Genomic DNA, 21,759 nt, shown 5'->3' with positions numbered 1-21,759 from the left:
TCAACAAAGACTAGTAGATATATCATTCCTCTGCTCAATAAACTCCAGTGACTCCTTACTACTTCTCAGATTAAATTAAAACTTCTCTATTTGTCACTTAAAGTACTTCACAACCTGACTCTAGCCTATCTTTCTAGTCTCATTATATACCACTCCCATTCATTCTCTATAGGATTCAGCCAAGCAGCCTTCCTGTTCTTTACACACAGCTCTCTGTTTCCTATCTCTATGGCTCTGCACAGACCACCCCCTTGCCTAGAATACAGTCCCTCTTCATCTTCACTCTTAAGATTTCTAATTCTTTTTAACCCTCAGGTCAACTCTACCCTTCTATATGAGACCTTTCTTGATTACCCCTATTGGCTAATGGTCCCCATCTCCCCACCACAGAAAACTCCTGACTTGTGTTTAGAATATATATATACACTTACATACATATGTACACACATACATATTTTTATACACACTCACATATTATCTCTTTTGATAAAATGCAAGGTCTTTGAGAACATGGAATACTTCATTTTTTGTTTTTGTATCCCTAGCACCTACTACAATGCCTCATACATTGTAGGTGCTTCATCAATGATTGTTAATTGACTGATGGTTTGAATAGAGATAGTATAGTGCAATTTTAAGAGTGCTGCATTTAAAGTCAGAGTAGCTGGATCCAAATATTAGCTCTTTCACTTAGAACCTATTTGGCCATAGACAAGTAACTTAACCTTTTTGAGCTTCAGTTTCCTTATCTACAAAATGTAGTTGCACTAGGTTGAAGATGCCTTCAAACTCTAAACCTTTAATCCTAAGTATATAGATAAAGAGAAGTGGACTAATATTTATTAAAATACCTACTCTGTGCCAAGTACTTTACAAATGCTTTGTGTTAGCAATTTGTTACAAATTACTTTACACTGCTTTACAAATATTATCTCATTTGATGTTAAGGAAGTATAAAGGAGGTACAAAGAAATATTTGCACTTCTTTGCTCCTTTAAGAGGTATGAAGTTTCTCAATCAAACTCAATCAAAATGGAATTGCCATTGGCTAGCCAATTAATTAGCATGCTCTGATGGTCTTGAAAATTCAGGCCAGGAAGTTTTGGAGTCAAGATAGGAGGAGGTTTTCCAGCATTAGGAATCATTTCTGGCATTTGAGAAGAAAGTCAGCTCTTGAGAGGGAATGACTCTTTGCCTTTTCCCTTGTGTCTCTTCCACAATGCAGCAGGGTTAGAAGTGGATTTCTCTTTCTCACAGAGAACCTTGCTCATCTTATAGCAGATCAGAGGATGGAGCACCTATAGTGCCAATGTGATTTTCACAGCTCCTATGGCAGCCATGAATATCTCAACCCAATTCTGAATTGTGAAATACAACAGACTCTTCACATAGAAGACAGAACCAAAACATTTATTCAGACACCAGAAAACCAAATCCATCATAGTAAAAAAGAAAATTATACACAGTAACAATGTAGGGGGTAACACTGTCTTCAAGCCTTCCCCCTGCCAAGCTTCTCACAAACAGGCTCCCTTAAGCAACATCACAAACAAGCTCTCTCCCTCACACTAGCCAGCTGCCTGCTTTCTCTCTCCTTCAGTTCTGACTGTTCTGATTAATTTCCTCTCATGGCTGCTCTAGCCCTGCCTCTTCCTGCTCTACCCCTTCCTGTTTTTTGTGACTTAGACCAATGTGACTCAGGCTTCCATGGGACTGAAGCAGGTCACATAGGCCTATTAATGGATGGGAAAGATTTTCTTATTAAGAAGCAAAATTATATTAACAATAAAAAAAATGCAGAGAAGAGGTCCAGAATGTCTAGAGGAATGGCCTGCTCCTGGGGGAGAAGCATGATGACATTATGTAAAGAGAAAAGGTACCAGGGGCCCTAAAGGGCAGGATTGTATTTCTCCTTAGCCATTTTTGTGCCCTATCTGCATGCCAGGATTATAGAATAAAATATTTTGTCAGTACTCTTCATGCTATGCTATTTAAGTGCAGCATTCCCCCCACCAACTTTCACTGGTACCTAAATGCTGGGTTCCCAGGGAGCTATAATGACCTCAGGTTCTGAATTACTCTCCAGGTCTACTCTGCTAACACCATAGCTCATGAGTCTTATCAGTGTAGAAGTGGAGGCGGGGGGAGACAGGGGGAGATGAAGGAGAATAAGTATTTATTAAACACCTACTATATGTCAAGTACTGTACTAAGTGCTTGACATATATTATCTCATTTGACTATAATTGTGAGGCAGGTGCTATTTTTACAGCTGAAGAAACTGAGGTAGAAAAAGGTTAAATGACTTGCCCAGGGTCACACAGCTAGTAAGTATCTGAAGCTGTATTTGAACTTGGGTCTTTTTGACTCCAGACCCAGTTCTCTATCCCCTGGGTCACCTAGCTACCTAAAGTATGTGGTTAACTTTTTTAAAAGGCACTTACTAAGAGAGCATAGCAAAAATAGTAGACATAAAACATTCCCCCATGAAAATGGAGTAAATACTCCCATTTATAGCATCCATGAGAAAAGTAGGCTCAAATTTGACATATAGTAGTAATGAGAAATATGTGTAAGATACATGTGTGGCAAAAGCAAATCATGGCTCCTGGTACTGGACCTAAAAATCCTTTTTCCCTCCATGAAGTCCTCATCTAGATCTCCTTGGGTATTGTATCTGCCTGGTAGGGGCAGCTAGGTGGTGTAGTGGATAGAGCACCAGCGCAGGAGTCAGGAGGACCTGAGTTCAAATCTCACCTCAGACACTTGACACTCACTAGCTGTGTGACCTTGGGCAAGTCACTTAACCCCAATTACCTCATCCTGGGTCGTCTCCAATCATCCTGATGAATATCTGGTCACTGGATGCAGATGGCTCTGGAGGAGAAGTGAGGCTGGTGACCTGCACAGTCCTCCCTCACTCAAAACAAAGTCAAGTGCAAGTCATGTCATTGTTTCTCTGATAGCATGGTCTTCCATGGCAACAAAGGACGAACACACACACATCTGCCTGGTATTTTGTTCAGCTGAATTCCCAGGAACTACCCTTCTCTATGGATGTCTTTCTTCTCTGTTGCCAGGAGTCCTGCTCCTTAATGCTGCTTTTGCTCTCAAGCAACTACCTTTCTGGATCTATGACTGACTGGGGTGTGTCCTTACTCTGTTAGCTGTGACTCAAACTCTCACATTAATGAACTCCTGAATTGCAGATCTCTCTCCTCTCTCCCATGCAGGGGCCTTATTTTCAAAGTACTCCCAAGTCTGCTTTCCCTCCATCACTAGAGCTTAGCTATTTAAGAGTTCAGTTCATTGAATGAAGTTGCTGCCTTTGGCTCTGCTGGGAGCCATTCACACATCCCAAAGGGATCAGGGAATAGACACATCTTTACAGTTAATTTAACACCTGAACTTTAACAGCCTGTGATTATATTTTGAGCCTTCTGACTTGAAAGGTTCACCAAAGATAAATCCTCTACATGAGTAAAAGCCTTTGCTTTGAGGTAATTGTATCAATAGATTGATGTAAAAGTCAAAACAATAGTGAGGTCTTTGTAAACTCTAGTTGAGGGGTGAAGACTCATAGAGTACCTCAAACCTGGGATGTTCATACACCACAGGACCCGAATGGAAGAGAATAACCACATGCAATCCCATATGATTTTTTGAAGCATGCTGAGCTCTGCATGGAGGTTATATATACAAATGTGTGTTCACATACGCAGTATCTCTCCTGCTTCAAATTCTCTCTCTCTCCTTTAACATGTGAAAGTATGTTTTTAAAGTGAATTTATTAAGAGATGATCATTTTTACAAGACACTAACAATTCATACTCTCAGGATTCTTTCACTAGTACACTTTTCAGCTATATTCAAAACATGATTTGATTTACAATTTTTTTCATGGATCAGCCAATATTTTAGTTCATCTAGTACATAATAAAAGGTATAACTATAAAGAATTAATCTGGGATTAATAAAAGTCTTTTGGAAATAAACCTATAATCACATAGTACAGAGAATGCCTCTGTACCTCTAAGAAAAATACTCCAGGACATAAAAAATATTTTACTCTATGGAATCTTGACCTTTTTGTATTATTAATCAATGAGATTATTTGCCCAATATATAAAGGAAATGGGGATGAACTGTTTCAGAATCAACTAAGAATACCTTGTCATCCTTAGGAGCTCTAACATAGGCCAATGAAGACTACTTTGTAGGGGACTGAAGAAAACCATGAGTGGAGAGGGAAGAGAGTATAAGCCTAAGGAGAAAGAGAGAAACAAAGGGAGAAAGGAAAGGGAAGGAAGGAAGGAGAGAAGGAAGAAAGGAACGAAGGAAAGAAGAAAGGAGCTCTAAGAGTTCTAAATCAGACCTGTGCTGAAAGGTTTAGATTTAGGGTGAAAGTTAAGGGCAATTAAGTTATTTTTGTAGCTAGGAACTGATCAATGAGAGCAGATTCCTTATGAACAAGTATAGGATGGCATAATCCCCCAAGTAGATTTTGGAATATGCACAAGTATTTCCTATTCACTTATTGTGCAATGAAGGATGTACCTCTTTGACTGGCTACTGAGCTAGAACTGAGTGGGCATACAAAAAATGACCATAGGGACAACTCAATCGGTTTTCTTCCCTTGTGGCCACATAGAGGAACTAAATGCTGACTGCCTCCAGATGTGGTAAGGGCCTCAGGCCTTTTCGTACTTGAAAATATCCTTAAAACCTCAAGCTGGTGCTTAGAGCAGTAACACCAGAGCCAATATCCTACTCTCCTCTCCTGGGTTCACATGAAGTCATAAGCATGTGGTGCCGATGCATCTGTCCTCATTGTTACTACTCTTTACTGTCTTATAAAGAAATGCTGGAGACAGAAAGGACTAGTTTGCAGCCTCACAAGTTTTATTAGGTTTGAGAGAGTATCATGGGAGTCCATGGAAAATTAGTAGGTAGTCAAGCCCGGTGAGAGGTAAAGCTCCAACTGACCTATCCTAGCTCTACAGTGGATGAAATAAGAGTCTGGTTTCCACAAGCAAAGGACAAACTTCATCCTCAGCTATGTAGCTTTAGAAAGTTAACTTGGTGGGGCAAATAATTTGTGTCAAACTGTTTTTAGTTTTAACCCACTATCCCCAGGGACTGAAGTGGGATAAGAGGAAGTATGGCTCTGGTTGGGAGATGTGGGATGTGAGTGGGATGTGTTTATAATTCTATTTTTGTTATATCTTTTTGGCAAATATTCCTGTGGCAAAAGCTAATTGATATTAGGACTCCCATCTTGGTTAACTGATATTGGGAACTTCAAGTTCAGGCTCAATTCAATAACACTGGAAAGAATGACCCAACCATTTAGGGTGTTCCTTGAATATTGAAACCTTACTCTGGGGACTTTACTTGTTATACGAGAGGGAGTTCAGAGGAGGACTCCCAGAATCTATATGAGATAGGATACACTTTTTCCTTAGTTGTAAAATAAGAATTGTCATACTGAATAAATACTTTGTAAAAATAAAATGCACAATGGAGAATATTTTGTGGGGAAAACTATGTAAATCCTTAGTGCCATTTTAAAAATGGGTCTAATTATTACTCCCAGTAACCCAACTAAATGATAAAACAATGATTTTTAAAAGCTAAAAACTTAGGAAAACAATCTTACTCTTTTAAAATATAGGGGATAAAAGGATAGAACTTTTTCCCTTTATAGTTTTAGGCATCAGTTTTATGTAGAGAGACAAAATATCTACTAAAATAATTGTCATGACCTGTAAATTAAAATGAAATTTTAATGAGCAACTAAAGATGTTCAATTAATGAGAGAGCTCCCACAGGGGAATAAAGTCTCATTGGTCTAGATAGAAAAAAAGTCTTATTTTGTTTGCATAGTTTTCATATGTGAAACTTAAATTCATGATGAACTTAAATCCTAAGAACTTTGTACCCTGAGCATGACTGGAGTTGAGGGCACTTCCTGGTCAATACCATTTGTTTATTTTTTTAAAAGGTGTTTCAGAAAGGAACTTTAGCCTTTGAGAAAAGGAAATCCCTGGCTATTTTGATGAGACGAAGCAAAAAGAAACAGGAAAGGAAGAAAGAAAGGAAGGAGAAACCATATGGTCATCCTTTTCAATAGATTAGCTTAAGGAACCCTACAAATTTAGTATCTAAATTACAGCATTAGCATTCACAGTAATGCTGTCAAAGAAAATGAAAGTCAGAGCACCAAATAGAAATGCTTCACTTGGAGCCAGATAAGTTGTAAGCAACTTGGTACTCAACAAATATTATTTGAATATCCCTTAGATATGTTGTTATATGTATTTGTAGGTGTGCATATGTGCTTGAGTTGGGGAGAGCTTCATAATGCTAAGTGTTATTTAAAAAAATTGGTCCAGTTTAAACACATGGATATGCAACTAGTAATACAATTTATTATGAAATTCAGTTTACATTTAGTAAGCACCTACAATATGTACGGACACACTGTGGTAGACCCTGGTGATAGAAAGATGAAAAAAAAAAGTAATTCTTGCCTTTGAGGAGCTTGTACATAAATGTGGTCCAAGATATATTGTAATCGGAACAAAGGAGAAATCCAGAGAAAGTGCTCAATGAAAATGAATGGAGGGTGAGACCACTTTCAGCTGGAGAGGATCTATGTATGTATGCATATGTGTATACACACGCACACACACAACCCCTTTTCTGTAGATCTCTGTATCAGTCGGTATTTATTAGTTTCTTACAGTATGCCAGGTATTATGTTAAAGCAGTGGGGATACAACAAAGTGAAAAAAAAAACATAGTCCCTGACTTCAAGGAGCTCATATTCTAAGGGAGGAGACAACATGCAATAGATATCTATATACACAATATATACACTATAAACTGAAGTTAACCTTAGACAGAAAGCAGTGACAGGTGTCAGAGGAGACCAGGAAGAGCCTCCTGAAAAGGGTGGGATATTAGCTACATTTTGAAGGAGGCTGGCAAAGTCAAGGGGTGGAAGTGAGAAGGGAGAGTATTGCAGACACAGAGGGAGAGGTGGTAAAAATGTATGGACTTAGGAGATGTTCCTTGTTGAGCAATAGCAAGTGAACCAATGCCATTGAATCTCAGAATATATGGAGGAGAGTAAAGCATAACAAGACTGCAAAGGTAAGAAGGGGATTCATAATCACAGAATCTTAGTGTTGAAAAAAACTATCTACTCCAACTTTACCTAAACAAAAATGTCTTCTACCACATCCTCTACAAGTGCTCATCCAACCTTCACAGCAAAATCTTCAGAGAAAGGGAAGCCAAGACCTCTTGCAACAACCTGTTCTGACTTTAGATTGCCGTGATTATGAGATAGTTTTACCTTATATCAGCAGGGTTTGGAATAGGAGAGGTTGGAGTAAGTGTGGCATTTTTAGCAAACCTCTGAGGGGAAAGGTAGATCTGAGCCATAACAAAAAAGACTGAGTAAGAAAGGTAATGTTTCTGCAGGCATCTCAAATCCCAAGAAGAAACTGGCTCTTTCCACAATATCTCCTCCTAGTGTCCATTTATCCATAGGCACCATAATATAAGCTACCATTTACTTACCAAATATTTCTGGTAAACTGAATTTTTGCCTCAACCATAAGGAAGTCAGAGGTTAAGCAGAGATAGATATAGTTGTAAAAATTAGTCAGAAAACCCAACTTCTGCTTAAATATTGAGAATTATCCTACCCAAAGGCTTGGAATAATTGTGACTGAGTTCATAGTTGTTTGACTAAAATAGATTCCCTCTGGTCAAAGTTGAGGTATTTTAGAAACCTTTACATTTCCCACTAGGCTTAAAAGAATTTAATTCTTGTAACAGTATTATTTTTACTAGCTTTTAGATATCCTCATAGTCCTGGCATATTTTTCCTTTTCTTTCCCTCAATAATTAAATCTCATTTTTTCTTCCTGTTCAGTCTGCTGCATAGATGGGGAGAGACTGATCTTTATCTTTGTTATAATAACCCTTTTATCTGCAGTGTGTGTGTGTGTGTGTGTGTGTGTGTGTGTGATGGGAAGGTGAAGTGGGTGAGGATATTTCCTAAGGAGCCTCAAGTCACCCTGCAGTATTATGGAAAGGGGAGCGAGTGACTTTACACTGTGGAAAGTCACTTGTTCTTGGGAAGGAGGTAGATGTTTTTGGGAGGGGGGACACATCCTTTTAGTGTTTTGAAGGGAGCTGTTGTTACTTCTGAAGAACCAACATCCTTAGGAAATAGTCCTTTCCAGTGTGAAGATGCCGTGTCCAAAGATCCCTAACTTTGTAGGACTGGGAGTATGAATTATAACAATATTCAATATTGTGCCACTAATCTATGACTAGAGCTTAGTCCTCTTAAGTCAGCCTTCTGTTTAAATTCATCCATTATTGTTTAATTATTTTACCCTTAACACAAGTAGCTAATTTGCCTCTCCCTTTTAAGCAGAAAACCAATAGTGTGGACATCCTCATATTAACAGTTATAAGTAAGTCGTCCTTCTTATGGAATTTACCAAGCGGTTTTACAGGACCAGACTGAACATGTCTTAAGAAATATTTAGAGATTAAACAGAAACATCTCCACTAACTGCAGATTCACAGGCAGTGGAGAACTTGTCACAAATCTGGTCAAAGGAATTGGGAATTTTTAGTGACAAGAGGAAACTTAGAAGGAAACATGTTAACTGCTTTCAAGTATTTGAAGAGTTATAATGCAGAAGACATTACGGAATCACAGAATCTAGGGGTCACATTGGAAGAGACTTCCAAGTATAGATAGTATAAATAGAAATACATTGGAAGACACTTCCAAATAGAAATAGTATCAAAAACTCTATCAGAACCAGTCATACTAGACTATTTCAGATTCCCTGCTCAGGACTCCCCATCTCTCTTCACCCTGCCATCTCGCTAGAGTGCCTGGTTAGGTTCCCAGGCCTGGAATGCTTCCCTCCCCACATCTCCCTCTTAAGTTCCCCGGTTTCCTTTAAAACTCACCTTAAGTTCCACCTTGTGCTGGAAGCCTTTTCCAGCATCTTCCCTCCCTCCTCCCCACCCCACCCCACAGGGCTTTCCTGTCTTATCTATCATCTTGCATGTTGCCTACTCTATTTGAATGTGTACTCCCTGAGGGAAGAATCTATGCTTCTGCCTTTCTTTGTATCCCCAGAATTTGGCACAATGCCTGGCATACACCAAGAACTTAATAAATGCTTGTTGACTGACACATACTAGCTGTATGACACTGGGCAAGATACAATTCATTTGCTAAGGCAACTCTATTAAGGCTGTAAGTTGTAAAACAGTTGCTGATGTGATTGCTAGAGATAATTTCCTATACCACAGAAATCAAAGGTGTGTTTAAAAAACAAGCAAAAAGAAAAGATGGCCCTGCACAAATCAGGCTAATCAAATTTTGTGATCACTAAATTTGATTCATGCATACTATGGATAACCTGAACCACAAATTTGGAGAAACATTTTGGATCATTTAAAAATAAAGATTTACTGTCTCTTCTTTCAAAAGTAACTTGTAGGTATTATTGAAACAGCTCATAACTGCATGAACGCAGGAACTGTCCTCCCTGCCCCCTTCTTCAGTAGCTAGGTGGTACAGTGATTAGAGTGCCAGACCTGGAGTTAGGAAGATTCATCTTCCTAACTTCAAATCTGGCCTCATACACTTACTAGCTGTGTGACCCTGAGCAAGTCCCTTCACTCTCTTTATCTAAATTTCTTCATGTATACAATGAACTGGAGAAGGAAATGACAAACCGCTCCAGTATCTTTGCCAAGAAAATCCCAAATAGGGTCACAAAGAATCAGACATGACTGAACAACCTCTTTAAACTGATGAGTGAGGAAACTAAGTTGCTTCATATGACATGACTGAGGAGGAATGGAGAGAGAAATATAAAAAAGCATACATTAAATTATCCTGAAAGAGAAGGCTAGGAAATCTGATTATATGATTCCACAGTGTATTTAGACTAGAAAATAGGAACCAGGCTACTCATTTAAAAAATAGGCACCACATGAGCTTTACATAAACCATTCATTCATACCAGTACTTTTTTCCACTCACCTCACCCCTATCATTCCATATCATAGCATGTTGCTAATTATATTTGTGACTCATTTTTATTGCATTTATGTAAACATGTTTTATTGAAGAGATTCTTACTTTTACTGTTAGATAAAATTGAAATAGAATTATTTAAATAGAATGTGAAAAATAGATAGAATAGGGATAGAATTTGGGCAGACTTTTGAAGCAAACCAAGGAAAATAAAAGATGGAAGTTACAAGGCAGAGCATTCCAGCTACGTAGACAACAAAGACTTGGAGAGAGGAGATGGAGTATCTTGTTCAAGAAACTGCCAATAGGCCATTGTGGTTGGATTTATAGTGGACCTTGAGAGGAGTAAAGAATGTTGAAGAGGTGACAAAGGGCTAGATTATGAAGTGCTTTAAATGACAGAGGAGTTTATATTTGATTTTGGAAATAATAGAGCTCACTGAACAGTGTGATGACCTATACCATAGGAAAAACACCCCAGCATCGGAGTGGAAGATGGGTTGGAGTGGGGGGACAACTAGTTAGATGGCTGAAAGGTGATGAGGGCCTGAACTATGATTGTGGTTGTGTGAATAGAGAGAAGAGGGATAATATGAGAAGTCTTGTGAAGATAGAAATGATAAGACCTGGAAACTCCCAGGGATGCCCAAAACATTGTTCTTGGACATCAGACTCATTAATGAGAGCAGGGTTGGAACATAGAGGGCTTGAGCTAATATAGACTATATTCATAAAGTGGTACCTATTTTGTTATCCAATAGTCAGATAAGATAATGCATGCAAGGTGTTTTACAAACTCACCAAACTCTATTAATATTGGCTATGATTATGCTTCCCAGTGTTGTAAAGATCAGACTTACTGGAGACTTCCAAAATAACCAGATTCACTGATTTTCTCATATCCCCCATTTTGTTGACTAAATTGATTGGCTACGTTGGTTATGTTTAACTTCTGTGTTGAAAATATATTATCATGTATGCTTAAGATTCTTGATATGTTTTATTTACTTTTTTGATTTTTCACCCCTAACACTTAGCACAGTGCTGAGCACATAGGAGGAACTTAATAATGTTTCTTATTGATGGCTAGATGGAAGGATTGGTTTCTAGAGGAGAAGTATGCATTCCTCAATGGAAAATTGGTCAAAGGACATAAGTAGAAAAATTTTAAGGTGAATATACAAATCAATAATTACATGAAACACCATGTAAATTCCCTAATGATCAAAGAACTTCAGATCAAGGTAACTTTAACTCACCAAATTGATAAAAATATTAAAAAATAAAATACGGTATTGATAGGACTGTGGGAAAAATCTGATACATGATTGGTGTGACTATAGAATAGGTAGCATATAATTTTTAGAGACCAATTTGACAATTGACAATAAGAATAATAAAACTGATGATGCCTTGGGATCCAGCAGTCCTGTTACTGGGACTATGTTCTGGACATAAAGAGGAAAATGACTTAACTGCTCCAAAATATTCATAACTGCATTATTTATTGGAGGCATAATAGCTTGTATACACAGTGATTGAAGCATGGGTATGTATAAAATGTTAGGTAGTAGTCTGTCTGAAAATGATCTGGAGGTTTTAGTGGACTGCAAGCTAAATATGAGTCAACAGCATGATGTCAAGAGTCAAAAAAAAAAATCTAATGAGATTTTAGAATTCAGTGAGATGCAAGGCATCCAAGACAAGGGAGAGCTCATTGCACAGTGTCCTGGTGAGATCATATCTGGGTACTGTGTTCAGTTCTTTGTGGCATAGTCTAAGAAAAGCATTGATAATTAGGAAAATGTCCAGAATAGCAAAGTGCCTTGAATTCTTGTCATAGGGCAACACTTGGCCTAGAAAAAAAAAAGACTTGGGTTTAAAGTTATTTAAAGGTCTGACAGGTGGAAGAGGGATTTAGTTATGCTGTTTGTCTCTTGGCAGCAGAATCAAAGCAATGCGTAAAAGCTACAAAGGGGTAAATTTAGATCTGCCTTAAAGAGAAATTTCCTGACAGTTATAGCTATTGAGAAGTAGAATGGGCTGCCCCCAGATGATGTGGGCTCCCTCTTATTGAAGGTGTTTAAGCAGAGGCTGGATAACCTTTTAATTGTGAGGTATTGGATAGTAGGAATTTAATTTTGCTGCAGCAGAAGCAATAACAACAACAAAAACAGTATTATACCACCATGAAAAACCCCTCAACATATAAAGAATGCATGAAAATGTAGGCAAAAAATGACCTATGATGCAAGTCAGAACGGGAGACAAAAGCATACATGTTGACCAAAGAATTGTATTGCAAAAGACCAAGGAGAACAGTTTTATAATTATACTGACTACTCCTGGAAAGGACAGAATGCAAATGTATTTGTGTATGTTTTGCTTTGTTACAGTGTATATTATCAGTATTTTGAAATTTAGGGCTTTTAATTAGAGAATCACTCCATAGTTTAATTATTTACATACCAGTATTTCAGAAAATAAATTTATAATTTTTTTAAGAAAAAAGGAAAAAATGTTATCTTTAAGAAAACTGAACTCTTGACATAATAACCATAAAGTAACTCTGAAGAGGATGCACTAATGTTATTGGTGGCTTTTCCTAAGATCCTCTTCACACCTGGGAGGTGTGTAGGGTGGGCAAGAAAGAGAGCCCAGGATAGACTGTCTGACTTAGAAGTGCTAGTTCAGAGTTGCTCTTATAAGGGTTGAGAGTCAGGTATTAGAGATGTGAATCCTAAATCACCATGTATGTTATGAGAAGGATTTCACCTCTCTTGGCCTAGGTTTGTTCTTTGACAAAGTGGAGATGATGTCTGGAGGGGATGGGTAGATTGAGGATTAAAGTCTGCTAGGCACTCAGGGATTCTAGGATGACAATAGGAGGGCCTCATAAATGCATACATTATAGTGACTTTGTGTGGTAGGTGTGGCATGACTAAATGATTTCTTTTAAGGCAGCAGAGGAAAATAAGAACTACATGAACATAGATCTAATTTCACTGCCTGAAGACCAGAGTTCCCTGAACGGTAAAGAGGCTTAAATAATATGCCATTGATTTAGAATATTTATTTGTGCCCTTCAAATTAGAAAGCTATTCAAAGAGTTCCAGTGGAGGTAGTTTTCACAATGGCAGATCCCAAGTAATTGCCAAAAATATTGCATAATTCTAATTTTTCTGGATGTTGTTACAAGCATCCATGTTGATATTTTGAAGTTCAGGGCTAACAATAATAGCAGACTTGTGCATGGAGGGGCAAACTTGTTTCCAAACACCACAGTCAGAATGTCTGACAAAAGTCATCAGAGTGCCAGAGACCTAAGGAAAAATCATAAATCTGCCATTGTTTTCTTACCCCTCTCAGAAACAAGAGGGAAACCCTACTGATGACTGTGTTAACAAAGGGAGACCAATCTTTTCCCTTCCTCCTGTCTTAGGGCTGCAAAGATTGAACTGCAGAGGTTAAATGACCAAGACTCACTGCTAATAAATGTCTGAGGCAGGATCTGAACTAGGTTCTTCTGATTCCAATACCTTATCCATTGTGTAATACTGCCTCAAAAGGAACAAAATGAGATGAAAGAACAACAATGAAGCAATATATCTGGCTACTGGGATCAGATTCTCCATAAGTGTAAAATTCTCATATGGGTTGGGAATATCCAATTCTAAACAACTGGATGAAAATAGTAGCATTCTCTCTGTGCCCCTTTATAAAATTTGTTTTCCTTACCCACCTCCGATCCAGAAATTTGAGTGATTAAAATGTTTTTGTCTAACCTGGGATGATCAGCTTCACGTTATCTTAGCAGAACTACTCCAAAGGTCTTGAATCTCAGATTTAGATGCAAAAATATATGTGGAGAATCAAGACAAAATAGTGGAAAGAGCACTTGAGTAGCACTTAGGAGCCTTGAGTTTTAGACCTGGTTCTGACACTAACTGTGGCCTTGGACAAGTCAATTAACTGTAGTAGACTTAAGTTTTCTCTTTTTTGAAATGGGAGATGGTTTGATTAGATTATCTCTAATATCCCTTCTAGCCCCATGACTTTATGGAAGCACATTGGACCCTCTCTATACCCTTGTACTACAATGGGACTTAGTATAAGGTGTGATTGGGGCTTATTTAAAGGGGTTCAATTATCGATATTTTAAACGTCATTTTAAGATTGGACAGGTAGGTGGCACAGTGGCTAGAAGTCAGGATTCAAATTTGGCCTCATATACTTACTAGCTGTGTGACTCTGGGCAAGTCACTTAATTCTGTTTGCCTTAGTTTCCTCATCTGTAAAATGAGCTGGAGAAGAAAATGGCAAACCACTCCAGTATCTTTGCCAAGAAAACTCCAAATGGGGTCATGAAGAGTTAGAAACCAGTGAACAACAACATTATAAGATTATTATTATTTTACCTAGAAGGGAAATCCATTGCAAGGATCCTAAGGTCAGTATTATGGTGAGTCCCTAGTATATTTGTCTAACCAAAGCAGAATTAAAAAAATTTATGATAGTATAATCAACTTCTCTCAAAAGACTTTTGGTAATTTTGTTTATTAGGTCATTTGGAAATAGTCAGAGTATCTATACCAGAGATTCCCAAATTTATTTGGCCTACCACCCTCTTAAAAAATTACTCAGTACCCCTCTGGAAATCTTTAACCCTTTAACAACTTTTTCAAAATTTGCATCGTTTCAAAAGAATAATATATATATATATTTTAAAAGACACATCTTAAATTTAATAATTTATTATAAATTTGTGTTTTTTTCTACACTGAAATTTTGATGATGCAATATTGTATCATCTAACCATATAGTATTTTATTATAAACAAATCATTACAAGCACATATTCCTACTGATGCATGATGGACTTCCCAACAACGTGTAATATGCTCACCTGCCAACACTTGCTTATTAGGACCTGTCAGTGGACTTGACCACTAATCAGTTAAAATTTGCATTTTGCATGTTTATTTGGAAAGTAATGTAATCACAATGACTTTAATTGTGTTACACTACAGATAAAGCATGTATGAATGATTTTTCAAAATTTTCTTATCTTTTCTTCTTTCCTTATGCTTCCATCATTCCCTTATTTTTATTCAACTCCCCGTCATTCCAGTGTCCCCCACTATCACCCACTTTTTTTCAGTGAAAAGAGAAGGAGAAGTAAAAGAGTGCCAGCGAGGGGTAGTAGTAGTAGAAATGGAGAAGTTACCAGGTATGGTGACTCACATGGCATATGATACCTTCTACAGGGGAGGCTGAGGCTGTTGGATCTCTAGAACTAGAGAGTTTTGAGTTATAGTGAGCTAATCCAATTGGATGTCTTCACTTGGACCAATACATTGAAGTCCACACCGCCTGAAGAGGAGGAACCCAGCCTGCCTAATGTGACCACTGTACTTCAAGCTTAGGTAAGATAGAGAGATCTAGTCTCCAAAAGAAAAAAAAAGATTAATAATTACCTGATTTTAAGATTCTTATAGCCATGTAGATTAATTTTTTTCAGTATTATGAAACAAATTACATTGTCTGTAGATAATTTCACCATGAAGGAAAACGGAATGAAATAAAAAAGAATTAAGTAAATTTCTTTTTGTCAGCCTTTACTTTCTCAAACCTATCCTTCACATTATTGCTAAATTAATTTTCTTAAAGCACAGATCAGAGCTAGAAAGAAATGGAGTGGGAACTTTAACCTAGATCTTTGGAATTTTATGGTTCTAAGAGAGTAAGAAAGAGGAGGTAGGATAAAATTAGTTTCAGTCCCATTAAAAATTCAGTCAAGTAATTCTGTTTCTTTAAACACCTACTCTAGGTTGAATAATCATTTAGTTACTATGTATTTATTGTTAACAATTCACATCACGAGTGGGGGAGGAAAATTGTTAAACCATCTTCCCTTTCTTCAAGGAATTTAAATATAGTTGAGGAGAAAAGACACACATGCAAATACATATTAGAAAGTTAATTTATGGTGTAAGCCAATGTAATACTGTCACATGAATGAAATAAATAGTGAGTGCTATTGGAGTTCAGAGAAGGTTGCACACTATGGACTGTGGTAATGTGGGAAGATGTTATGAAAGACGCTGGAGTGCAATTGGGATTTGAGTAAGTAGAGGAAGAGGAAGCACATTCCAGGTGCAGGAAACAGGAACATCAGAGGTGCTGCTGAAGTGGGATGAAAATGCCCAGGATGTATTGTATAGCATCACACTGTTGAAGCATCAAGAAGAGGAAAAGAAATAGAAGACATTGTCTTGATTCTCATGGGGCCTGTAATCTAGATGGATAGACAGGAAATGTATACATGAAAGAAAGAGTTGACTAACGGTATTGATTTGAGAGTTAGGCCTTCAAGGAGACCAGAGACACAGGCTCCTTGGTGTAGTTAAAAAAAGTTTTACTTCACATATTTGATTGTTCAGAAAATCTGTTACAATACTGCTTTTTGTAACATTTTTATTGTTAAATGTGCTACACTTTAAAAGTTTTGTCCTTTTACTGTTCCTTATAAATACATTTACAATCTACTATCAGACATAATTTCCTAGGGGCAGGAAAAAAGAAACTAAGTATATTACAATCTATCTTAGTAATTAGTTACTGTTGCTAACTACTAACTTGACTCAAGGAAAAGAGGAAATTCAGTAATATCAATTTTTACTTGAAAATAGTGAGAAACTAAGACATTTAATTTCTAATAATTAGAATCTTAATCCTCTTTATTTTCTTGAGTGCCATTTTGAGATATTAATATTATTTCAGAATTTCACAGCTAAGAAGTCACATTCTACATCTCTGGATTCAATTCTCAACCTTGTTAACTCCTCCACCTTTGAATTTTTTTTTTATTCTGTGTTTAACATGTACCAAAAAAAGAGATGATTTCCATATGGAAAGGAGAACAGAAAAAGATTTATAAGTGAAATTGTGAGTTTCTGTTACATATAGTTTGTTTAATATATATATATATGGATATATGTGTAATTTAACACTCTATTTTCAAAGCCGTCCTGTTTCCCTCTGACTTCCTTCTATTCTTTTCTGTCCATTTTAAAAATGCTTCCTTGACTCTCTTTTGTTTATTTTCAGCAATACCATGGACATCTCCCTCACTCCACCTCCCAAATTGCCTCTTCCCATGGAAAAAAAAATATTCCTTGTAACAAATAAGCATAGACAAGCAAAATGAATTGTAATATCTAGATCTGTGTCTTATTTTATACCTTGGGCTGATCACTCCTCTGTCAGAAAGAGAGTAACATGTTCCATCACTGGAATCTCTGCATTGTTGCATTGGGTTTCAATCTTTACAGATTCCTATTTCAGTCTTTCTCTAAGGTAGATCCTGATCCTGGCAATTATATGTCTGTCAGTTTATACGTATACACAGATAGGTATTTATATGTATATATGTATCTATATATATACAGACACATATGTGTGTGTGTCTGTATATATGCATTTACACACATATTCCTTTATGGACATAATAAGTGTAAGATATATATGGTAGCTGTCAGACATATGACTGGCTTGAGTGTGGCATGGATACATTTCTGATCTGGCATTTTGCCTACCCTGTCTCCAAGATAAACTGAAATTTTCACCTTTTCAGAGAATAGAAGGAGAGCTATGCTAGTGTTACCATAGACTAGCCAGGGAGAGGAAAGCAGGTTTCAGGTTTTCCATGATTGAGTTATCTCTTTTTTACTTACTTGTTTCCCATGGGCTTACCAGGTTAGAATTGTATTTATCTAACACAAATCAAATATAGATATTTGATTATAAAGTTTTGAATTAAAAAAAATTTTTCCCCACTTTTTTCACTTTCTCTGACTGCTCTCTAGAGGTTAATATTTAGCTCACTATCATCAGCTGATCTCCCTCCTCCCAAGTGCTGGTTATACAAAAGACCATCTTTTAGTTAGCAGACCTCTTTATCTAAGCAAGCACTAAATAGAAATCGGGGAATTAATGCAGATTGTGATAGGTGAATGAATATACAAGAGTAAACGAGATCTTTGAGAGTGAAATAAAATCTCCAGCTCCAGCAAGGAGAGAGAGTAATCTTACCAAAGGGTGAGTTCTCATTGCTTTTGTAGCAGCCTCTAGGGTTGAAAGTTCTGGAAGTTAGGGGACACGTTGTGGGGGCCAGATTGTTCACTTGTCTTTAGCTCCAGGGAGGTCTCCTGTCCATCATTCAAAATGTTTTCCTCTTTTTAAGTACTCCACGTGTCTGAAGTCCCTTCTCCATTCATGTAGGTAATAATCTCTTAATAGGAATTGGGCACCTACACAAATAACCATATTAAAAATTAGATCATGTTTTAAGGTTCAGAAAAGAATTATGACACAAAAGATTCAAGGATGACTGGATTAATTCTTGCTGGAAGCTTTAAGGAACATATAATGAAAGAAGGGGCATTTAATCTGATGCTTATAGAGAAGAAGTATTTAAAAGGCACTGACATGAGCAACAGTTATGTGGCACCGTGGATAGAGAGCCAGGCCAGAAATCAGGAAAACTTGTCTTCCTGAGTTTAAATCTGGCCTCAGACACTTACTAACTGTGTGATCCTGGGCAAGTCACTCATTTTTTTCATCTGTAAAAATGAGCTAGAGAAGGAAGTATCTTTGCTAAGAAAACCTCAAATGGGATCACAAAGAATCGGACATGACTGAAACAACTCAACAACAACAATAGATGTGAAGGCACAGTATTCTAAACATGGGGGTTGTCAAGTGCAAATATAGAAAAGAGAAAAAAGGAAGGATAAGACTGGGAAGTATCAAGTAGTGTAATTATCAGAACACATAGTGCATGAAAGGAAATCATGTACAATAAAGTTAGGTTGGAACTAGACTGAGGAGGATATTAAATAGTAGGCTAAGGAATTCATATTTTACTTTGTAGGCTAGAATGAGCCTCAGAGAAAAGAGCAGACTTGTGTTTTAAAAAGATTCCTTTGATGGCATTGTGAAGGATGGATTGGAAAGAGGAAGCACTTGAGTTAGGGCTACCAGTTTGGATACAATTACAATAATCAAGATGAGGGTGTGAAATGAGTCTCTGAATTGTAGTAGTATATAAGATAGCAGTTGTAGAAAATAGTGGTGGGGTTGACATTAAGTAGGAATAAAAATCGGCACCTGAGAATGTTGGTACTAATAATTTAAATGGGGAAGTTAGAAGGGGCAAAATTTAGAGAAAAAACATTGAAGCTTATTTTAGACACATTGAGTCCCAGGGCCTATCAGTACTTCAAACTAGAGATGTCTAGTAGGTACTGAGAACTTTGGGACTTGGGTTCAAGAGATATTAGGATTAAATGCCTAGATTTGGAAATAATCTTTATGAAATTAGTAATTGAAGATCATATTTGAGGTTACCTCTATAGGTGGATGAAGGGGAGAAAACATATAGAAAAAAGAGGTCAAGGACAGAACCCTAAGAAATATCTGCCTTAAGGGATAAGGATAAGGATACAGAGCTAATAATGGAGGCATAAAAGAAGCAATCAGAGGGATAGGAAAAAGAGGAGCTGCTCCAAGAGAGGAGAATAAATTTAGAAGTAGGTAGCCAATAGGATTAGAAGTCGAAGAAAAGTCAGGAAGCTTCAGTGTTGAAAAAGAGGGGATTAAATTCAGTGATGTGGGGACGGACTTGGAGAGACAAACTTCGTAGAAGGAAAAGAATAGAAATTAGAATGCAAATCATTGAAGCAAATGAGTAAAAGAAGTAGAAACATTGGGTACAGGATATAGTAAATGTCTCATTCACTATTTGTTTTTCAATCTTTTGTTGACAGTTTTTTGCCATTTCCTGTTTTTCCCTCCCCACTGAACTCTCTTTTGTTAACAAAGGAAACAAAGTAGAAAGGGTCTGGTATATAGACCAAGTTTAACGATCTATGAAATATCCTCTCCTACTCTTCTATCTCTCTGCTATGAGGGAAGAGATATGTTTTATTGTTATTTCTCCAGTATTTTTGCTTGTTTTTCAGTTGCACAGAGTCAGGCTTACTTGAGTGATATTTTCATTTATGCTGGCAAATATCTTCCTTTCCATCATTCTCTTTGTTCTACGTAATTTAATCTTTATTCATCCATAAAGATTGTACCATATTTCTGAAGTTCTTTCTTATATCATTCATCTATCATGTTTCCCAGCCATGCTCCCACCAATGAGCACCCACTTTTTTGTTCTTTGCCATTACAGAGTACTGCTATGGATATTTGTTTACATGCATGTATGGATATGAGATTTTCAGTGGCATGTTTTCATACGAAAGAATCAGAAAATGTGACCAAAAATTGGTATTGACAATGGGACTTGACCCAAAACAGGAGTTAAGGCTGCAACATCAGGTGAGATCTATATTGCTTTTAACCTTTGAGGTCAGACTGAAGAGTTTGAACTTCACTCTATAGGCATTGTGGATTCTTTGCATATTTTTTAACAAAAGAGTGAAGGCTGAAATTGTGTGAAGGCTGAAGATTAATCTGCCGGTGATGGAAAGAATGAATTGAAGGAAGAAGAAAAACGTGTCAGAAAGATCATAAAGGAGGCTACTTGCAAAAGCTTGGTAAAAGGTAAGGTGAGTCTAACCTAGGATTGGAGTAGTGGGAAAGGAAAAGAGGGAGCAAAATCCAGAGATGTTGTCAGAGACAGAATCATCAAGATTTTAATAAATTATCAATCAATCAACATGTTTTAGTTAAGTACCTGGGCATGGTGCTTGTTATGTGATATAAAGACAAAAATGGAACAGCCTCTGTTCCTAAGGAACTTATAGTCTATTGGGAGAGGCAACACACACACACACACACACACACATAAGTATATATAACATACATATGAAATAAACATGAGCTAATTGGTGAGGGGGAGACACTAGCTGCTGGAAAGATACAAAAAGCCTTCATGTAGGATGTGGCATTTGAGTAGATGTTGTAGGAAAGCAGAGGTTTTAAGAGGTAAGGAAGAGGAATGAGTGCATTCTAGGCATGGGGGAGCACAGAGAATGGAGAATATTGTGTATGAGGCTAAAAGGCTAGTGTGCCTGGATTGTAGAGTAGGTGAAGGGGGATAATGTATCACATGACTAAAATGATAGATTGGAGCCAGATGGTGAAAGGCTTTAAATACCAAAAAAGTCTGTATTTGGCCCCAGAAGTAATTGAGAATCACTGGAAATTACTGTGTCAGTAAGAAATGTGTGCTTTGAGAAAGACCTGTGCCTTAAGAAAATTTGGCAGCTAAGTGGAGATTGAACTAGGGATGGACTTGAGTAAGAGTAATTAGGATAATTACAATAGTTTAAGGGAGAGGTGATAAAGATCTGTATTAGAGCTGAGGCCATGTAAGTAGAGAAGACAGACGTTAGATCCAGAACTGGCAATTAATAGAGTATATGAGGTGTGAGAAAGTGGGGAGTAAAGATGACTATATGGTTATAAAGCTCAGTAATGGGAAGGATGGTGCTGTCTTTGACAGAAATAGGGAAGTTCAGAAAATAGGTGGATTTGGTGGGGGCTGGAGTTGGGAAGCTAATGAATGAGTGAAATTTGGTAACTTGTTGGACATGGGAGATGAGGAAATTGAAGAATGACGCTGAGATTTTAAACCTGAATGCATGAGAGAATACT

The sequence above is a fragment of the Notamacropus eugenii genome, chromosome 2, assembly GCF_028372415.1.
Source record: "Notamacropus eugenii isolate mMacEug1 chromosome 2, mMacEug1.pri_v2, whole genome shotgun sequence".
Taxonomy (NCBI): Eukaryota; Metazoa; Chordata; class Mammalia; order Diprotodontia; family Macropodidae; genus Notamacropus; species Notamacropus eugenii.
Note: the sequence above shows the minus strand (reverse complement) of the source record.